Below are 22,935 nucleotides of genomic sequence, written 5' to 3' on the forward strand. Positions count from 1 at the left end.
GGCAGGAAATCAGTCGCAACACAGCATGTGTAGAGGACTGAGGGGAAACTTTCTCCTCAGCACCAAGAGCTTCCATGTAGCTGCTACACAGCAGCTAGTCCTTAAAGATCATAAAGTCCTTAAAGTCCATAAAGATCCACTTCCCTCACCAGGTTTGAGACCCCAGACTCCAGCCCAAGTGGGAATGTCCACACTGCTAATTCTAGTCCCGTACTGTGAGCCCCATAAGACCAAATCAGTTGACCCAGGTTCTGAGACTTGCTGCCAGGGTGTGTGTGTGTGTGTGTTCTGTTTTTTTTTTTTAATATACTGTAGATGTATCCACTGGAACTGTCAAATCTCTTGGCATGGCAAGAGCCTCTCTAATACAGAGGTTCTCAAACTGGGGGGTATGGAATGTATTGTGTGTGTGTGTGTGTGTGTGAAGCTTTGGGGAAAAAAACGTACTACGCACATTTTACCCACAGCAAAGAATAGGGATCTATTTAAATCGCGGCGAAATTGTACATTTTTCACAGGTTGGTCAGGCCACAAAGAGCAAATTTCGTGGATGTGTTCATACAGTTGTATATTCTATGCCACCTTTACTTCTGCGCTTCTGCTGGAGGTGGTACTGCTTCAGAATTGGGTGCCCGGCTGGAGCTGCCACTCTCTGCTCTGCCTTCAGAGTTCTGGCTGTCAATTGCCGGGGAGTATCCAGTGTTATCTGAAGTTGCAATTAGTATCTTAATTCCTTTTCCATCTACCTACTTATGTGAAACAGCCTTTTCTGCCCTAATTTACATCAAAAACAAACAGCGATCTCTAATTCAGGTAGAAGGCCGATAGCTGTCTCAAGTATCCAACCCAGGATGGAATTGCTCTGCTCCAAAACACAGGCGCACTCATCACACTAGTAACAACAATGTGATGGCAGTAAGCAGTATCTCACTTAAAATTTACATTACTGTATACTTAAATTGCTTTGTTTGCATCAATGATTTGCTGGTTTTAATCTTTAGTGAGAGTTACATGTTGATTTTTTTTATTGGTACATGTACTTGTGTGGCAGAGGGGGTAAACTACTACAGACACAAAGAAGGGAGGGCACGATCAAGTAAGTTTGAGAACCACTGCTCTAATAGAGCCACGCTCAGGACTACTATAGAGACCTACAGCAGGACCAGGATCCAATGCCATAATAGTGGGAGTGGGTTGGATTAGGATAAGAAATAGTTCAGTGCAAGGCTCTACTCTCTAACTTCAAGAAGATGGACTCCAGTTATTGTGAGTGTTTCACAGAGGTCACGGATTCCATGACTTTCCGGGACCTCCGATTATTTGGAGGTCCTTAGAGAGGCCGTGCAGTTCCAAACAGCAGGCCTGGCTGAAGATCCCCTACCATAAAAGCATCAGCTGATGTTGGTGAGGAATGACATAGCCTTCCCCAGACTTCCTACCCACAGGAAAATGTTTATTTCCTCAATCCTAGTGCCCTTATTCACATTGACAATTTTGCAAGAGTTCCTGCAGCCTCAGAGCTGCAGTAGCCTCTAATTGCGGGCAGAGGGGGGCAGAAATATCCAAAGACAATCCTCAGAAGGAGCTCTTGTGCTCCCATTTTACACCCTTAAAGATAAAGCCATTGTGGAGCTCCTGTAAGCCACAGTAAGGAACTTGAACACACACACATTTTCAGTGGGGTTAGAATTAGGCCTAGTGTACTTAGACTCAGATCTGCAGAGGGTCTATAAGCAATGAGATACAGAGTTGAAGCCACATCCTATTCATAGGAAGTGTGAGTCCCTCACCATTCTATTGAACTCATTTGAGAGAGTGGGGGAGAACCTTAGCTAAATTTCATTCTGATTACAAGAAAAAGGAAGGAGTTGTTACTGTGGCACAGCTCTTGTGATCTGCGTGGACTCAGCAGCAGGAGTAAGAGAAAGATTATAGGTAAGGCTGTGATTTAGTCATGGGTATTTTTAGTAAAAACCATAGACAAGTCACAGGCAATAAACAAAAAGTCATGGCCCATGACTTGTACTATATAAATACCCCTGACTAAAACTTAGGTGCTCTGGGGGGTCAGGGGACTCCATTGGATGCTGATGCTGCTCTGAGCGGGGGGCCCTTGGGCATGCCACCATTGTTGCTATGGAGGGGGCCGCCTGAGGCTGCCTGAGAGCAACCGGTGTGTCTGACCCGGGGCCACCCTATGGCCTTGTGGTCAGCTGCACTGGCTGCTGCAGAAGTCATGGAGGTCCTGGAAAGTCATGGAATCCGTGACCTCCATGGAAGACTCGCAGCCTTAATTATGGGAAATTGCATAGAATGGAAAGTGGGGAGACATTTGCATGAACTCTCCTTTCCAACTCATCTTGTTGCAAAGAATAAGTTTATTTATGTTGGTAGAGTGCTCTGTGCAGCTTGGTCAGACTGCCATGCAAATTTCTAGGTTTGGAAGTCGGTGGATTATTTCAGCTGTGTAGGTAATCTATCCTAAACACAAGATATAGCCCTTCTTTGCAGCTATGTTACACAGCAAAAATAAATAAATAAGCACCTGTTTTAAAAAATAAATGAAGTAAAATTATCATTTAAAAATGCATTATCGCTTTTAAGGACTTTTTTTTTTTTTACAAACTTTGTTTCTTTTGAATTTCCCAGATTTGACACCTCATTTTGATAATACTTGTGGTTGTGTCAACATGTCACATTATGCAACATTAATGAAACATGATGTACTGATGTATCTGAGTAAGATGAGTCATTTGATGGCATGTCAAATGTGGCATATTCCAACTCACCAGGTTTACTGTGATTGTTTAAGACTTTTCAAAAAGAGCTTTTTCCCTACTTATTATTTGTTACCTGTGCATTTGCCTGAAATAGCGCAGTTCTTTCCATTAGGTAAAATTGCGTGTTTCACTATCTGCATTTCTCCACTCACTCACTTAAAGTCAACACACAAGACAAATCAGGGAGGTACAAACCCATCTGGATAAAACAGGAAACAAAAAAGTCTTGCTTCATCTGATGTACCCAGTACTGAAAATGAAATTATCTTTAGATTTACAGTGAGTGTTTCTCTTATTATTATTATTCATGTTTATGAGATCCTGCACTGCTAGGTTTCAGCCAGGAAGACAGGTAGTTGCAGAAATTTCACACAGGAGCATGTTGTAGTGAAACTTGGAGAATAATGATGTTGGGATAAGCATCTAGATGTTTACTTAGGCAAAATGTCCATTATTGTGCAGTGTAAGAGATATGGAGCCTATCCTGTAGTATAGTCCCATTTATTTTAGCAACTCAGCTCCAGTGAATAAGAGCAGAAGGATCAGATCAAGTATTCCTGTTGTTCTGCTGTAATTAAGAACAATAAATGGCTTAATGTTACATTTATAATGAAGACTAATTCTTCCAACAGTTTGTTAAAATAGGCCCCAAAATTGTGTGTATATAAAATATTTCTTCTCTTTTTCTCCCAGTTTTGCTATGTTATATCTTGAGGCTGTCATCAGTGTGCTTTATGTCAAACTGAATATTTAAAACATAATATTGTAGCATCGAAGAAAAAAAATCTATTATTAATTAATGTTAATATTAGATAGGGAACATGTGTAAAGATGTATTTTTCTTTCGCATGCCACTGTTGTTACTAAGTAACAACTGGGATGCATATTTCCCTACCCTTGGGAATTCTGTTGGAACCCTGATCTGCCATTTTCATCCAAGTTAAATCTAGGGTCATGGCTGTCATTCTTCTCTCCAAGGTTAGCAGGGACTCCATTTGGAAGCTGCCCCTGCTACTGTTTCATTGGCCAGAAGAGTCATGTCTCAGTTGCAGAATAAAGTTAGGTTTAAAATAAAGTTGCTAGAATGGTATCATAAACCAGTAGTTCTTCACTAGCAGTTCAGCTGTCTGTTCTACTCTTGAAGCATGTGCATACCTCCTGTTACTATGAATGGGTGTTAAGCACACAGATTAGGAGAACCGTGTGTCACTGAATGAAAGAACATTAAGTTACAGAGCTGCAGATAGGTTGGTTAAATAAAAGGTTATTTAGGATAGCTACAAATGAGAACATACACAAGTTTATTTAGAAAGTGGTCCAAGGCCACAGCTTTATTGTATCAAACTTAAAATAACTCTTTCGGGGGGCAATAATAAGTCCTGGTGCTGACTGGAAGAGGCAGAGATGAGGACAACTCCTCTCCTGTGATTGATTTTCCCCCTCCTTTCAGTTGTCCGGCTATACTAGAAGAAGGCCAAGAGACACTGGATGTGGTTTAATTAGGCTGCAACTTTATTATTAACTGTCTGGGGTTACCCAGCAGATAACAGTGTACAGTGCAGGTAACTCCATGATCATTTCAATATCTATCTGGGGATGGGAGGGCTTTCATTAGCTCCCTCCCTTTTCCATCCTGGTCCCCAGCCAACCTGCAGACCCTGTGCTCACCACTCTCCTGTAGGAATATGGATTCACTCTGGTCTCCTTGATCTAACTTTGACTTCTGCAAGTTTAATGTAACTGCTTGCCCCTCCCAGGATATATCTGGCAGTTTCAAAGCCCTTCCAGAAAAATTGCTGTAGGACTGCAGTACTAACTCAGTGATCTAAAAGCCCTGCTTGAAACCTTCAAACTAAGAAACTGGTGCAAGGGATGTGGGTAACCATTCATCCTACTGACAAACGTAAGGGCCAATAGATGATTGGAGATAGCGGAGGACACCAGTCATTGTGTTACTAATGACACCATGTACTGCAACACACATTCCTCTGTAACAGGCCATATCAGTGACTGGGCTTCCAGATCCTGAAATTGCACCAAATCATTACAAATTCTTACATCGCTCCACAATGTTTATGGAGTCACCGACCTCTGCGATACACTGGCAACCATCATATGCCAAGTTTCCATAGTGTTAGCAGCATCCGCTCAGGTTCCTTGCTGACTCCTGGCACCAGCTTTCAAAATCTGTCTGTACTGCCCCCTATCCACCTTCTTTAGTGCCAGTCTTCTTATGTGTTTTGATTTACAGGCCTGGGTTCTTCTGGACCCCACCTCCTGCTCAGCTGAGTGTAATTTCTTTATTTTCTTCCCATATTAATTTATTTAGTGGTGCCTCCACTCCTCTTGCTGCTTCCTGGTAGGGTTATCAAGGCACCTTGGGAGGAAAATTCTAACCACAGGGTAACCCCCACTTACTTGCCAGATAGTTGGAGACTCCCAAGAAATAACACAAACACATACAATATATTCAACACAGTAATTATATTAAACAGGAGATAAATATAACATATTAGGTTAAAACACCATTCTGTGGGTCACTCGTGGCCATGCTGATGATAACTGTGAATTCACTCAGTCACATGATCTGCTATAGTGAACATAAAAAATTAAGTATCAGAGGGGTAGCCGTGTTAGTCTGAATCTGTAAAAAGCAACAGAGGGTCCTGTGGCACCTTTAAGACTAACAGAAGTATTGGGAGCATAAGCTTTCGTGGGTAAGAACCTCACTTCTTCAGATGCACTTGCAAGTGCATCTAAAGAAGTGAGGTTCTTACCCACGAAAGCTTATGCTCCCAATACTTCTGTTAGTCTTAAAGGTGCCACAGGACCCTCTGTTGCTTTTTACATAAAAAATTAGTGTCCCATTGGTACTTGCACTTTGTAGGGGCCATTAATGAGCTGTGACCATAATATCTTCTGTGCACTAGTTAGCAACTTGGCTAATTGGATTCAGAAGACTCCCAAGAATATAGTAAGTCCCTTCACTGGTTTAATAGACTGCAGGTAATAATGTTCCCAAACCCTTACTCCCAGCTGAGGGTAGAGGGTCTCCCAAACAATCCCCCTGACTATCTAACTAAAGGATCATGCACTCACAACTCCACAATGGATGTTCAGGCTCAGAGAAGATTCTGGACTCCTCAGTAGCTGCAGAGGAGCTGACCTCCTTGTGCAGGAGTCAGGCTGCTTCTGGTACCGGGACTTCCCCTCCCCATAAGGGGGTGCTGGGCTTAAGGTGCAAGTTACAAAACTATACTAAAAATCATAACTTTAGTCTTCTACACCACATCAGGCAGAAGCCCTGAATTTGCAGCCAGAACAGAGCTTGCCATGCGGTGACTGATTTCACCTAGGAAGCTGAAGGGCTAACTCTGCCTGGCTGGGGAAAGAGGGGGAGGGAGAGTTTTCCTAACAAAGCTCTCTAAACTGGGAGTCATAGCGCCGACACCGTGGGTGCTCCAGGGCTGGAGCAACCATGGAAAAAAATAGTGGGTGCTCATCACCCACTGGCAGCCCCCGATCAGCTTCTCCCCCTCCCTATCAGTGCCTCTTGCCTGCCGTGGACCAGCTGTTCCGTGGCTTGCCGGAGGCGCTGGGGGGGGGGGGAAGGGGAAGGAGCAAGGGCAGGGTATGCTTGGGGGAGGGGGTGGAATGGGGTGGGAAGAGGTGGGCTGGAGTGGGGGTAGGAAAAGGCAGGGTGGGGGTTTGGGGAAGGGGTGGGGATGGGGTCTGGGGCAGAATTGGGGTCAAGCACTCCCTAGCAACTGAGTCACCTTCTAGAGGGAAAGGGCCAAGCTGAAGGATGTTACTTCCAGGGCCCCAGAGGCTAGTTCTCTGGGAGATACCTGCATACAGGCCTGGGGCTCCTCATCTCCCCACAGCCAGTCTAGCCCTTTCCCTGGTTGGCTCCAGACTCTCCAAAGTGTTTTCTTCCCCCCTCCAAGGCTGCCAGGGGAGGGCATTTCACTCCCTATTAGTTAGGCTAGCCCTTCTTCCCGGGCTTTCATTTGTCAATCATTTGACTCTGCCCCCTCCTCCAAGTAGGTCACCTGCTACCATCCCACAAGCCAGGGCCCTGTCTCGCTAAATAGTACCTCTCCTCTATCCCTCTGGGCTGGCTAGCCAACTCTGAGTCTGCTCTTGGCTCCCTTTTCCTAGCAGGGACAGCATGCCTCTCCCTGAGTTACACACACACAAAGCCCCAGGAACCTATATGAGCTGCTTGCGGGTTACATGTCCATCTGAAAATGAGACAATGCGTGTATTATGCCGTTATCAACCTGGGCACAGGTTTGGAAGAGAAACAAATGGTAAGGCCTAAACATTGTTGCATAGATGCCCTTACCAACTTCATGATTCCGTGTGACCTGGAGGACTGGTGATGGACAACATGTATCACCGCAATGTTGTCACATCAGAAACACACCCTTTTATTAGCAAACTCCCGAAATGAGCACTGCAACCAAAATGGGAAAAAATTCCAGAAATATCATGTCCCACATTAATCTTTTTTGCATCCAGATGGAGGGCCGTTGCTGGGTGCACTACCTGCCTTGGTAACATTCCCCAAACCCGAAACTCCTGGTGCATTCAAGTGGATTTTTAAATCAGCCTCCAGTAACCATTCCTTTCTCTAATGACACACCATTAAAATGGCTCACATGTGGTTCCCACACCTCCAAATTCTCCTTTATCTCTCTAGTAAAATGGTGAGGTCTTGCTATACCTTTGTTGGCTGCTTCCAGCTGGATGCAGACTGCCTGCCCTGGGGCTACCACCTGGCAGGTGAAGTTAAGGTGCCCAACAGTAGATTGCAACTCATGGATTGTTACTTTCTTGGTTCCTGTTCCTCTCCTAAGCAAGCCCTGTAGCTCCTGAAGCTTAACCAGAGGGAGTTGCTATATTGTCAGCCCTTGTCTAACTCAATTCCCAGGTAATTCAGTATAGTGGAAGGTCCCTCTGTTTCCTCCACTGGAGTACCCCCAGTTTTTTAGCAAGGGCCTGAAAGGTGTCCAACAGGCTAACACATTTGTCCAGCTTTGTCCTGCCCGTGAACAAAATATTGTCTAAATAATGCACTACTTGCCATAGTCCAGCTTCCTGCATCACTGCTCAGTGTATCATTGTACTAAATTTTTCAGATGCTGAACAGGATATAACACATCTCATGGGCATAGTTTTATCAAAATAAAACTGTCCCTGGAAAGAGAAACCCAAAAGATTGAAGTCTGCCAGATTCTCAGGCAGCAGTAGAAAAGCAGACTTGAAATCACATTTAGCCACCATTGCCCCTCGGCCACAAGATCTAACCATGCACGCGGCCTAGTCAATGGAGGAACAGCACACAGAACACAAAGCTGGGTCTATTCCATCATTAACTGAGCTACACCATGGGCATGACAGGTGATGAATTAATCAGTATTCATCTGGAGCCTTCTTAGGAACCAAGCTGAGGGGGGAACGTAAGTTCTATATAGGTAATTGATTGAATGGCCCTTCTACCATGTGGTCAGTTTAATTCCTGTGTAATATTTTTCTTTACAATATGGCTCATCCCTACCAAGGAATTCAAATGTATAGACATCACATGACTCCTTTTCCCCATAAAGGGGATCCCCCAAATCCCACAGTAAACCCATCCCACAAATATGCCCCATCTACCTTGTTAGTGTTAAGAGGACTCCTTTGGAATTACTCTATCTTAACTGGACATGGTGCCCTTGTCCAACCCACTGCTTTCAGCTTGCCTCCCCATCCCTTCCTGTGTTTTGTATCCTGTATCCTGCTCCTGCCCCCATGGGCCTGTGGGCAGCACTTGACCAACCCCCTATTGTGTTCCCCCACTGCAAGAACGGGCTATATGGGCCCCAAAGCACATTTCGCAAAGATGCCTGGATTTGCAGATGCTAGGAAACCAACCACTTTTATTGAATAGCCCGCAAATGTCATTGTTAGCCTCAGGCTTCTGCCAGGCTTGCTGTGGAATGAGAAGGCCACTGTCCTTCTTGAGGCCGGGCCCCTGTGATGTCATCCACACCAACCACAACATATGATGTGGTATGTCCCACTGGATCCCAGTTTGTGTTGCCACTCTCAATCTAAACTGTTTGGCATAGTTAGATCAAGCCATGCCTCCAAACACATCATATGCCTTCCTGACTATATCCATATATTTGAACAATATGGGTAAGCCTCTGCAATAACTCCTTCACAGATCAGGAAGGCAGCCTCCCAATTTTCCCATGTTCTCGCCACCCTTGTCCACTTGGGCATTTCATTGCCCTGCTTGCTCTGACCTGTCAGCACTTCCCTATGAAACAGTGATAACATGTCTATATATTCACCTCTCAAAATTGTATTCCTAGTAATACTCAGAAGGTGAACTCTCATCAGGTCAGTCACCCCTGCATAATCATATTTAAGACTGACCGTTGGGGCATCCTCAGTGCCCTGTCGCCCCCTAGCTACCTCTGGGCCAGCAACTCTATCCCACGAATGTACAGTCCCTGTCAATGGATGACTTGAAAGGTGCCCAGAAATCTACTCCTGATTTTTATACATATAAAAATACAAATACATGTAAGACTTCATTTATATGTATATATTTTTCCAAAGCTTGGCTCTTCCCAAACTGACAGACCCCAAACAGCACTGCCAAGGAAGAGAGTGGTGAAAGATTGTCCCTCTGAATGGGATTTGGCAGTAAGAAATGAGCCCTTCCCCCAGTTCAAAAGGTGAATCCCCAAAATCAAAGAAAAAGAGGGGACCCCCTTAACACTCCCAGATGACTGCTCCCCACTTGCAGTCATCTGGGGCAAGCCTGCCTTTTTCCCATGTCACCCCTTCGCAGTGATCAGAAACCGAAGAGCTTCAACTTCCACTAAAGATTTGTTTGAGAGAGCTGAACAAGAAAAAAAAAAAAAACCTCTCCTCCTCTTAACTTAATCCCACTGTGTGTGAGCATGGGGTAGGAAAAGGAAGGTGGAGAGAAGGATGTAAAGTGGGGAGCTCATTTAAACACAAGCTCATCTCCCCCAGGCAACTCTGAAATACCTGCTGTGGATATTTTTTTCTAGAGGCTGGTGGTAGTGGTGTGAGGCTGCACAACAGGCCCACTTTACCCTGTATAGGTGAATCTGCATTGCAGCTATTGTTTGTGCCCCAGAAGCCTATGGAATAGAAATATCAACAGAATATATAGGACCTGGTTGGGGATTATTGGAAAGGATGATGACCTGCACTGTACAATTGGTTTCTGGCTACTCCCAGATATCTGAAGTGAATAAAGTTGTAGTTTAATTAAACCACATCCATTGTCTTCTGCCTTTCTTCCGACATGGCCGGACAATGTGCTCACCACAACCTTCATGCAAGGAGGTCTTTTTGTCTGTATGGAAGCCCACATTAGAATAGCAAACTATTCACGTACCTAGAAGAAAAATGAGCACAGATTTTCAACAAACCAATACATTGGATGACAGAACTAGCCAGATGCAATGGAACACATTTTTCATTTGCAACTATAATTTAGGGAATGACTGCCAAGTTTAAAAATCAAAAGAAAGAAAAACAAACAAAACCCTACACAGATTAAAGTGACACATGTGCTGGCGGCTCCCCACAGATTGACAAATGACTGAATAATATATATATATATAATAGTAGAAGCACAAGAAATATTTTCAAAGACCTATTACTCAGGTAGATACCACTGATAAGTTGCCTGGAAACAATGCATAAGTTGATTTGCTATGCTTACTGTATCTCCTTCAGCTATGTTAGTCCTTCCTGTATCTATAGTAATTTACTGTAACTTTGGGGAGAGTGCTTTCTTCTTTGATTAATCTGAAGATTCTGCAGTTTATTGCATGTGTTTTGTTTTTTGTAGGAGTATGAATATGTTTTCTGATTTAATTTTTTTAATATCCTGGTTTTACATGGCTAGGTTCACCAGCAAATACCTATATTGTGGATTGTCTCTGGACTTCCTTCGAAATAGAAACGCTTTATAAAACAAGTGAAATTACAATACACAATCATTTAGAAATATTGGGCTACTACAAATTTTTATAAGCTCTTAAATTTGGAGATTATCAGGATTCTGAGCTTGCATTGCACAGAATAATTTAAAATTATTGGAACACTTCACATATTTTTAAAACCATTCAGTTGGGAAATGACTGGTTTCTGGAAATATGCCACATATAGAGGGTGTAAAATTATCAGAGCTTAAGTGCTTCATTGTGAAAATGATCGAGGTTCTTTGCTTGCACGTTGTAGAACAATTGAAAATTACTGGAGTGCTTCAAGTGGTTCATGTTTTTTAGAAGAGTTTGTCTTTTCTACTCCAATACTCTTTTTAAAATTTTGAAGTCTCCAGTGTTTTATAATGTTGAGTATGTGCCCATAATTCTGCTTTCATTATTTTGTTTTTTTTATTCTAAATATTTAACTTTTAGACCTATGAAAGGCAAATGAGGAAAGTGAGAACTCCTTTGATTGCAGACACCAAGAATCTTTGTTAAATAGGACAATTAAATTTATCTGAAGAAAATAAGTGATGAATAGTTCTAAAAAATCATTAGTACTGAAAGCTGACATCTAACTGCATGCATATATGTATATATGGGTAGTCCATCTCATTTAAAATCTTAGGTTTGGATGCTATTTATTTTGAAGTTACGTATATTTCAAATTATTGAAGGTTAAGTTTAATATCTGGTGTGGGTTTTTTTTTTTAACTTTAGTAGAAGTGCTTCTGGCTTTTCCTTATTTTTGTTTGCACTTGCTATTTCTCTCTCCCCTCCCCACTCTCTTTAATACACACACTGAACACCACAGGTACATCATAATTCATATTCTCACAGCTCATCCTCAGTACTATGTTTTGGCAGAACTCAGTGGGTAGATTTTTAAAGCTGGATTTATCATCCATACAAGAGAATCATAATAGTTCTTTATTTTAAAAAGGAAAAAACCTAGAAAGTGCATCACTTTGCAATGCATTGTTTCTGTATGATAAATTTATTACGCTTGGAAGGAAACCACTTGTATTATACAGGTATTCTATGGGGTGCATTTAAGAATTAATTCATCCCCTACAGTGCTGTTTGTTTTAGTAAACTGCATTTATGAACTTTGCTTATTTCACATCTATATTTCCCTTCCTCATCTCCATTCTAAAATGTTTCTCTTCAACCATTTGCCTCTTCCTAGATTGTAAAGAGAAAGTCTGTGTTTTTATTTTCATTTGGTCAAAATAATACTTGGTGTATTTAATTGGTTACAAGTCATAATAATGTGTGTGTGTGCACATTAATCCAAGTCTTGAAGAGATCAATTATATTATCAGTTAAGATTAGTGACTGAGAAGAAAGTTCTAGTTCCTATCTTCATGTTTATTTTTTAACATTTGTGCAGAGGGATTCAATTTTATGTAACTGCAAAATATCATGATAACTTTATAAAAAACAAATAAATACTGATTGTGTTTTCTCAGTTTATAAATATCAAAACAGACATATTACCTTGTCCTCAAGCTAAATATTCCATTCATTTTCATGTCATTACTATATCAGATATGAATCCTAGAACAGCATCATTCACAGATAACTGATAATACATGTTGCTTAAGATCTGCTCTTTGAAAATTCACATATGGCACTTCTTATATTTGTGTTCCTCTATTAGAACGTTAAAATATGAACTAGCTGAAAATACTGTCAATATCTTCTAGCATTAAAAGTGTGTCATTTTAGGTTTACTTAAAATTGTTTTCTCTTACATAAATGTCATGCTAATGTTCTATAGGTAATATCCTTTTTGAAGCCTGGGAAATTAAAATAAATTATATAGATTTCAGAAATTCACATTCAAAGAGGGGTACAAATATATGTATAATAATTTATACTATTTTTAAAAAGATGTCATGTTTATGTCATTTTAGAATGTGAGGTGGCTATTTAATACACAGTTGCTGGGATGAATGAAAGGATATCTATGTGGATTGGCGCTATATAGGTCTGGATACATTATAAAGAAATTGGTTACAATGTTAGCATTTATCAGAGGCAGAACTTTCTTGTTTTGTTGTAATAATAAATCAAATCTCTTTCTACAAGTTCCCAGCTTCTACTTTTCAACTTTGAAAGACAAATATGAAATATAAACACATAGGAAAAATGTGTTTGCACCTGTAATTCATCTGAATCAAGTTCTTTTAAATAACAATGGCAACATTCTCCCAATTTGGAAAAAAGTGCTTTCCCTTACTTTTGGATAAAAACGAAGATTCACACATTAAAGAGCTCTCAGCAGGAGTGCTATTGGTATTATCCCCTTCATTATTGTACTACATTCTTCTTATTCAGCAGAAATATTAGTAATGGAAGCAATCATATGAGGAAAACAAAGAACTGTATGAACATTCTGTGCATACATTGTATGCAGGCTACAGAATAAATAAATTTTTCAGGGACAGTAAATGTAGTGGTTCATAGTCAATATCAAAGGATAGAACTCACTAATGAAATGTCAATACAGTTTGGTGTTCAAAACAAGCTGCCTTTTTCATTATGTGATTATAATATTTCTTGAATTTCCATATACTTTAAACTAAATGTAAGAAAGCTGGGCAATGTACCAAGGTAAATGCACGCAGTGTAACCTGCAGTAATTACTTGCTTTATTTTCTAAGTTGCATCAAGGACACTGATAGCCATCTCGAAGTGGCTATGTACCTCACATTTCTAAACCACGGTATTTATTTGACAATAAATATTAAAAAATGAAGTGTTTGAAAATGGGGAGATGTGACATTACATTGTGAAGTAATTAATAAAAGCAGTTACTTAACAATACTGTAGTAACCTGTGCATCCATTTAGTATGTCTAAAACAGTCATTCCTGGGGAAACACACAAATTAAAATCTGCCATTCATACAGTCCATACGGCCTGACTTTTAGAAGCGTGCATATGAAATTGCTAACCTAATTTTCAAGTGTAAAGTTGCAGTGAGTGGGAATGCACATTGGGTGTATGTGCTTGCAAGTGTTCAGGAACTAGCATACCTATTTTGGTAAGAATCCAAGGCACTTAGTCACAACATTATCAAGAATTGGTACGTAATCTTGCCACTGTAAGAATCCTGTCTGTCTTTTATCCTCTACTGAAGTCTTATTCAAACATGAGTCCATTTAGCTAAGCATTACCATGGAAGAGTAAGGAAAGGGTAAAGTATTCTTGCCAGCAAGTTAAAGAAGTATGGGTTGGTTGGATGACTAGACTATAAGGTGGATAGAAAGCTGGCTAGTTCATTGGGCTCAACGGGTAGTGATCAATAGCTCCATGTCTAGTTGGCAGCCGGTATCAAGCGGAGTGCCCCAAGGGTCAGTCCTGGGGCCGGTTTTGTTCAATATCTTCATTAATGATCTGGAGGATGGCGTGGACTGCACACTCAGGAAGTTTGTAAATGACACTAAACTGGGAAGAGTGGTAGATACGTTGGAGGGTAGGGATAGCATACAGAGGGACCTAGACAAATTAGAGGATTGGGCCAAAAGAAATCTGATGAGGTTCAACAAGGACAAGTGCAGAGTCCTGCACTTAGGATGGAAGAATCCCATGCACTGCTACAGACTAGGGACCAAATGGCTAGGCAGCAGTTCTGCAGAAAAGGACCTAGGGGTTACTGTGGACAAGAAGCTGGATATGAGTCGACAGTGTGCCCTTGTTGCCAAGAAGGCTAACGGCATTTGGGGCTGTATAAGTAGGGGCATTGCCAGCAGATCGAGGACGAGATCATTCCCCTCTATTCGACATTGGTGAGGCCTCATCTGGAGTACTGTGTCCAGTTTTTGGGCCCCACACTACAAGAAGGATGTGGAAAAATTGGAAAGAGTCCAGTGGAGGGCAGCAAAAATGATTAGGGGGCTGGAGCACATGACTTATGAGTGGAGGCTGAGGGAACTGGGATTGTTTAGTCTGCAGAAGAGAAGAATGAGGGGAGATTTGATATCTGCTTTCAACTACCTGAAAAGGGGTTCCAAAGAGGATGGATCTAGACTGTTCTCAGTGGTACCAGATGACAGAACAAGGAGTAATGTAAGTTGATAAGCTACTCCCAAACTTGTCTATTCCAACTAAAAGAGTATATCACCTCTAATTAACATGGAAGAAAATATTTTCTCCTATTACTTTAGGTTAATCTTATATACTGAATCATTCTTCATGCTCTTTTGAATCTTGATGTGCCAGGTTTACCTGTCTAAAGTAAACACTTTCATAAACTTTCTGAGGCTATTTTTTGTAGCAGTTGTAAAAAGTTATTCCTATGAAGACTAGCTTTTAATGGTCCTTCCAAATTGGTTTCTAGTTATTCCATTGTGCGCGTGCTTGCTCTCTCTTTAAATCAACCAATCAATCCTTATACAGCAGCTTGAAAGAATTAATCTAGAAAGAGAGAAAGTTGCCAGTTGGCCTTTCAGATCTGGATGGCTAAGAGCCAACTGGCAGTTTCTTGATTATTCACACTGGGATAGGAAACAAGCTTCTTGCTGATAATGCTTCTGCTAATTGCTGTCTGGCATAATCTGTAAATCCTGGGAGGGTGTGTGTGTAGGGGGGAAGTATGTGGACAAATTGCTAGTTGGCCTTTTGGATTGAGTGACTGGAGACCATCTGGCTGCAGGTTGGTTATTCACACTGGAATTTTCAATCACCTGGTATTCAGTGGCTTCCATTCATTCTGGTAACTTGCTATTGCTCTGTCTCATATACAAGCTCCCATTCATAAGAACATAAGAACAGCCGTACCGCGTCAGACCAAAGGTCCATCTAGCCCAGTATCCTGTCTACCGACAGTGGCCAATGCCAGGTGACCCAGAGGGAGTGGACCAACAGGCAATGATCAAGTGATCTCTCTCCTGCCGTCCATCTCCATCCTCTGACAAACAGAGGCTAGGAACATCATTCCTTACCCGTCCTGGCTAATAGCCATTAATGGACTTAACCACCATGAATTTATCCAGTTCTCTTTTAAACGGTGTTATAGTCCTAGCCTTCACAACCTCCTCAGGTAAGGAGTTCCACAAGTTGAATGTGCGCTGCATGAAGAAGAACTTCCTTGTATTTGTTTTAAACCTGCTGCCTATTAATTTCATTTGGTGACCCCTAGTTCTTGTATTATGGGAATAAGTAAATAACTTTTCCTTATCCACTTTCTCCACATCACTAATGATTTTATATACCTCTATCATATCCCCTCTTAGTCTCCTCTTTTCCAAGCTGAAGAGTCCTAGCCTCTTTAATCTCTCCTCATATGGGACCCGTTCCAAACCCCTAATCATTTTAGTTGCCCTTTTCTGAACCTTTTCTAGTGCTAGTATATCTTTCTAGTGCCATTCGTGGGAGCTTGTACTGGTAGGGACAGATACTACAATGCCATACTTCTGATGTCACTTTCCCCATAAGAGTTTTGCTAGCTCACATCATTAAATTATTTTCTTTCTCCAGTAGGTGCTGATTCTAGGCAGCTGTTAAATTTTAATCTTAATGTAAATTAAATTGTTTCTTTTTAAAGCTTTTTCCTTTTAATTTGTAGATTATTGGGGCCCAATTCTCTTTCTGCTGTCTCCTTTCTTCTTTGCATGATATGAGTCATGGTCATGAGCAGTTACTTGTATCCTGCAAGGTGAGGAACAGGCCTCTGACTGCCTCTTAACAAGAATTTTGAGGAGAGGTTGATCTAGCTAGCATGTTTCCTAGATAGCAATTCTTGTTTCTTTTCTTTATTTGAAATACTCTGAAGTCCTTTTGCTGGACATCAGTTCCTGCTGGTGCTTCCTCTGGGTGGCCCAGAATAGGGTTGCCAACTGTCTAATCACACAAATCCAAACACCCTTGCACCACCCCCTGCCCTTCCCCCACCCCACCCCTTCTCCAAGGCCCCGCCCTGCTCACTCCATCCCCCCACTCTCCATTGCTCGCTCTCCCCCACACTCACTTTCACCGGGCTGGGACAGGGGGAAGGGGTGCAGGCTCTGGGCTGAGGGGTTCGGTGTGTGGGAGGGGGCTCCAGGCTGAGTCTCAGGGAGGGGGTTGGGGTGCAGGAGGGATGATGGGTGCAAACTCTGGGAGGGAGTCTGGGTATGGGAGGGGACTCTGGACTGGGGCAAGGCGCTCAGGGCTGGGGCAGAGCATTGGGGTGCAGGAGGGGGTTTGGGATGTGGGCTCTGGGAGGGGGTAGGGATGCAGGAGAGGGTGCGGGGTGCAGGCTCTGGCTGGGTGCTTACCTCGGGTGGCTCTCAGTTGGTAATGCAGCAAAGCTAAGGCAGGCTCCCTGCCTGGCCTGGCCCCGCGCTGCTCCCAGAAGCAGCTGGCATGTCCCTGCAGCCCTGGGGAGGAGGGGCAGGGGGCTCCATGTACTGCCCCCACCCCGAGTGCTGCCCCTGCAGCTCCCATTGGCTGCAGGTCCCGGCCGATGGGAGCTGCAGAGTTGGTGCTAGCAGCGGTGGCAGTGTGCAGCGCTACCTGGCCACCGCCAGGGGCTGTGGGGACATGCCAGCCGCTTCCGGGAACGGTGCGGAGCCAGGCCAGGCAGGGAGCCTGCCTCAGCCCACTGTGCCACTGGACATTTAGCACCTAAAATCTCATGGTTTGGCTTCAGGGAGATCAAGCCCAATTCCGGAAGACTCACAGCGAAACCAGAAGGATTGGCAAACCGAGCCCATCATGAGATTGGACCCGTTACAAATTTTCCCCTTGCACCATGCATTTGTTAGTCTCACTCTCAGGTGTCCAATTCATCTAGTAGGTGGATCCTGCTCCTCAGATGAGGGATTATGAGCATTCAGTAGTCAAGTGATCTTTGATAACATAATCAGCGTATAAAGGCCTGCACTCTCAAATATCCTTTTTGAAGAACCCATAGCCTTATGCTCCATGGAATCTTTGGAGTCTCTGTCCCTTATGCAGGGATATGGTGATTAGCTAATCACTGTGGGGGTTTTCAGTGCTTTGAAACTGAAATGATTTTAAGTGGGACAGGTACTTTGTTTATCAGCTGAGTATATCAGAGTTTTATCAAGTAAGTATGAAACAGCTGCAAGATATTTATTAGGATGTGTCCATTAAGAACTGTTTGATTTATTTTTTTTAACCTAAAATGGCAGAGGTGTTATGGACAAGGGAAGTCCAGTCCAGATGCTCTAGGGACAGTGTGGATACCCACCAGAATAAAGTGGCAGGACTTTTATGTTCAAATTGTTGAAATCACTAACTGCCCTCCCTAATTCAGAAAGTTGCATTTTAGATCCCCTTAATAGCTTCCCAGTGAATATAAGTGGGTCATAAATGTCTGCAGAGTCTTATAAACAGGCGTAGTTGTGAGATAGAGGAAAAGATATTCTTCACATCATAAAGTAGCTAAGGGGTATAGAACACACAGATGAGAGTGAGGAGGGCCAGACATAGATGGCAAGACATGCTGTCATCTATATGGGTTACTTTGCTTTGAGTCCTGTAAAACTGAGAGCCATTGCTACTGAGAGGATCCTAAACTGCTGGGCTGAATGCCTTTCTCTTATCAATGACATTCTAAAGAAGTTAACTCCAGAACAGGTAACCATGATATTGTTAGTTCCAGATTGATTCAAGAGACTCTAGTGTCTGCATTTATTCCATTTCACTTACCTCAGAGGAAACTTCAAAACCTTGGAGCCATAGGTGTCAGATATTGTCTCTTGCTGCTGGATCGGGTTAGACAAAGGCTATAGTTGTCAGATTCCTGATGCTTCAGGCTCCTGTCCAGATCAGTGTGAAGTATAGTCTAGGTCAGTGGTCAGGCAGGCAATTGCCTGTTTCCTCTGGGCAGTTGTCAAGATTAACCTCAAGGTGCACTCTCCTGTGTCCCTTGAGAGCTGAATATTTTTTAATAGTTTTTTGGAAACTCCATTCTACCATTGCAGTTCTGAAATGCATCTCTCCTTAAAACCAGTTTTCCCACTAAGAAGGGTTGGAGGACTTTCTTTTTCCATCAGAATACAGTGGTTATTTTGTTACCTTACTAATTACCAGAGGGTGACTTCTCATTTTTATTTGAATCAAGAATCAACTTTGCTCATTTTTTGTTGTAACCCTGCTAAAAGGAAAGAGAAAAAGCTGCCTAATCTGGACATTATCAGAGTTGTTAGAATGGATCCCAAGTGAATTCTGGATAGCACAAAGTCAGATCACCTTTTTGTTTTGTTTGAGGGGGTTACCAAAAGGGAATGACAGCCTTCAAGGGAACTATTTCCCACTGGCTGAAAGAGTTCATTAAGCAAGCATGTTTAGTGAAGGATAAAGAGCTACCAGTGGGAGTGAAGGCACATTCCACCACAGCAATCTCAATGTCGTAAGCAGAGAAGGCAGACGTCTGTTGTTTAGAATTCTGTAAGGGGGCCACGTGGTCCTTTCTGAGCACATTCGCTCAGTGTTAGAGATGGGATGTTCCGCATGCTCTGATGCATTTGGTAGAAAAATGCTGCACGCTGCCATCTCTAGGTAGTCCTATCTATCAAGTGAAAGAGTACTGCTCCTGAATCCTGTGTGTCTGGGCTTGTGTAGGAGGTGTTTGAGAAGGGCAACCTGACATCATTCAGTTTCCCTAGTCTGCGTAGTGTGGAAAGTTTTTGGAAAGTTTTAAAAGGTATTACTTTTTCCTTAAACTTCAGAGGATTGCTTCTGTTGCTGTTGACTGAAAATATAAATATGACTACAAAGAATACTTTGCAGTGGCTTTATATTTGTCACCATGGCAGGAATAGATTTTATTGAAGATTACATCATTCAGGTTTTTTTTTCCTTTCTGTTATTTGTCACATCCTTATAAATGCATAGCTTTATTAGGGTCAGTTCTCCTCTCACTGAGTGTGTGTAACCTTTTAATTCTAATGGGTATTCAACACACATCCAGAAGAGGAGCTAATACTCCAATAAAGGATACAAAACAATAATATTGTTTTGAGTTTTCAGGTATATTCACAAATTTACTGCAAGACTAACTTGTGTCACTCCCACCTTCAAACACAGCTTTTGAAGGGGGGGGGGGAAGAAAGAAAGGGAAGTACACAATAAGAGAATGTGCAAAATTTAATGAAACTTATGAATTTATCCCAGGGCAAAATGTAATAAATGTATTCTGACATGGTGAATTCTTGTCTGAGAGTCCATTTCTGCTAGGCTGAGAAATATTGCATGCGACCAGGCTGGGGAGGCTTTGTTGATCTCACAGGCTGTTGCTAAGAAAAAACAAAAACAAAAGAAAACCACTTCCTATGGGACTTAATACTCCACTGGGGACATGCTTCCACTGAACCTTATGCCCTACCTTGTTCATCTGGAGTCTCCACAATCCCTGATGGGGTTTGAGATAGTGATTTGCCTGGAATGAAGTTGTACTACAACTCCCAGGAGTCACTGGAGTCTGAATGTACGTTATTTTTAAACTAAAGGTGGAAAAACTACCTTTGCTACCTGAAATTCAAAAGGGAACCATGAATTCCTGTTTCTTCCTCACTTTCATTAACAGTTTTTTACAGTTGTATTTGAGTGTATGTCATGTATTTACTACTTAAATGTAATTCGAACCTCTCAGATTATTAAGGAGAAAGACAGCAGGCCCATTCCTCTCCCTCCCATGCTTTGCAGCATGTTCAGTGGGCACATTATCCACTTTATCCCTGAGAGATTGTTGACCCTGTCAGGAATCTCTTTCTCTCCTCATTACAATCCAGAGCTATAGGCTGTGTGGGGAAATGGTTGGTTTGGGGGAGATGGGCTGCCTGTTGGTATTGTGCGGAATGTTCGCGAGGTGGATGTTAGGAAATTTTCAGGGAAATGTTTTTTCATTAATAAAACAACGTTTTTGTGGAAACAAATAGGTTTAATCAAAACTTTGGGGAAGATCTCTCACCTCAAAGATGGAATTTTGAGAGACACACCCAGAATTGCCAGTAGTCCAGGGCAGGGACATGACCTGACTCTTCCACATCCCAGGGGAGTGCTCTTCCTGCTGGGCTAGAGAGAGAGAGAGAGAGTGTTTCTTTTCCTCCCATCCCCCTGAATATATATAATTATAACAATGGGGAGGTACCTCTTACAGGAAATGATATTTTCAACTCTTTGAAAATCTAAACTCGGTTAATACTACTTCAATATACAATACTATGTTATTTTAAAATAGCGTTAAAATCCATTAGCAACTGTTTGACCCTTAAACTGTCCCCATTTCTTCCATCCACATGAATATTTTAAAGCAATAATGTGGCAGTTTAAATAGTTAATTTTTTTTTCCGAAGCAGCCAACAATCCCTGATTCAACCATAAGCCCACATCTACAACAAAGAGAATATCATGGAGGGGAACTACTTTAAGATAGGATTTTTAATAATGTTGGGACATTTCTTAACAGCATTATTTAAAAGCTTTTTTTAAAAACTGCTCTCCCGCACCTTTGTTCTTTCTGTGCCAGGAAATATTGTTTCATATTTAATACTAGACTTTAAATGTTTCATATGTTTATGACATGAAATACATGTACAATATAGTCAAGGCCCTTTGAATTCTGCTGCACTCAAGAGGAAGCTGCACCCATTTAGCTCCACACAGCAGTCTGAAAGTTTGCATGGTGAGAAAAACTTCTGCCCATGTGCTGTATACATTGAAGAATACATTTGAAACTAAACTTTTCAGTTTGAATTTGCATTTCTTTTAGCTTTCAAATGGAGCTAGGTACAGCAGGAGAAATGCTATTTTCCCCATATTGTCCCTTAATAAGGAGGCCACTGCCAGGGTGAATAGTAATTCATGGATGGTAAGGATTTCTTGCCTTTGCTGAGACTGTGTAAAAATAGCAATAGTGTGATACCAGTTCGCTAGGAACTGGACTGACACCACCTAGTCTTTTCATGAGGATCTATGATGATGGGCTTTTTTAGCCTAGTACCATGAATTGCCTTAATTTTCAGCAAAGATAGCTAGCTGTCAATATCAAGCTCAGACATACATATTTTAATTACAGTCAATTGTAAATATATTGTGTCATGTGCCACATTCACATCCTGAGAAATACATCTTCTAATATGAACATTTGGAATACTTGACTGACGGACTTGGGTGCAGAATTCCTGAACAATCTCTGTGGCAAGAATAAGATAATTCTGTGGCCAATCTGAGTAAATTCTGCAGCAGTAATATTGTGTCATTGCCTCCTATCCTTTATCCACAGAATCTATTACTGACTGAAAAATTCCAGGAACCCAAGCTTTTCATAATCCCCTGGTCACAGACTCATTCTGGGATTCAGCTCCTAAAGGTAATATGGTAATACCTTTGTCCATTTTAGGGTTTATTGTTATATGCTTGATAGCAAAGCAATGTTGCTTTTATACTTGTCTGTTCCAGGTGATAGAGCGGGGAGGGAATTCTTCAGCTGATATATATATTTTTTTTATTTCAGAGATTTAAAATTGAAAAATGTAAATCATGTTAGTCTGTCTTTTATAAAATATTCACATGTGGAACTGCAACTTGCTTTTCTGATGAGTATTGTTGCATTTTCGGTTTGGGTTTTCAGGTGAGACAAAATTGCCTTTCCTCACTTTTCTTTTTTTAACCTTGCCATAACTTTTCATATGATATTCTAATATTAAAATAGTGATCATCCACTTCACATATATAGGTTGGTAAGTGTCAGAGATGCCCCAGAATGCATTGCCCACTTCTGATCCAAGTCAACCCCAGAATATCACAAGATTTCATGACTGCATTTGGGCATGCAGAAACTGCTTGATCTTTTTGTACGCTGGAGTGGATTTCAGTGAAGGCATAAGATTTGTTGGGAGTCAAGGAATAGAAAATGGGGCAAATAGATTTCTTTGATTTTTAAAATAAATTGGTTTACACTGATCCTTATTTAGTCTGAACCTCTTTGTCTGTTCCTGTTCATAAGATGCTGCTGCAATGTTTAGCTCTATCATTATTTATACTTCGAATTCAAGGTCCTCACCCTTGCTGCAGTATAGCGTCTTTTAAGTGTCTGTAAAGCATTGTTATGCACATGCAGTCCAAATAACTCTAACTGCCCTCCCAAGTTCCAAGGCACTGTATGGT

General features: G+C 41.7%; 1 long non-coding RNA gene across 1 annotated transcript in view; it reads left to right on the forward strand.

The window, feature by feature from the left end:
• Nucleotides 1-22,139, forward strand: part of LOC135981743 (uncharacterized) — a 112,535-nt gene extending 90,396 nt beyond the window's left edge. The window contains exon 3 of the long non-coding RNA XR_010598912.1: nucleotides 22,052-22,139. This is a non-coding gene — a long non-coding RNA (uncharacterized LOC135981743). The remainder of the gene's footprint in view (nucleotides 1-22,051) is intronic.
• Nucleotides 22,140-22,935: the final 796 nt, after the last annotated feature.

Source organism: Chrysemys picta, chromosome 2 (assembly GCF_011386835.1).
Source record: "Chrysemys picta bellii isolate R12L10 chromosome 2, ASM1138683v2, whole genome shotgun sequence".
Classification (NCBI taxonomy): Eukaryota; Metazoa; Chordata; order Testudines; family Emydidae; genus Chrysemys; species Chrysemys picta.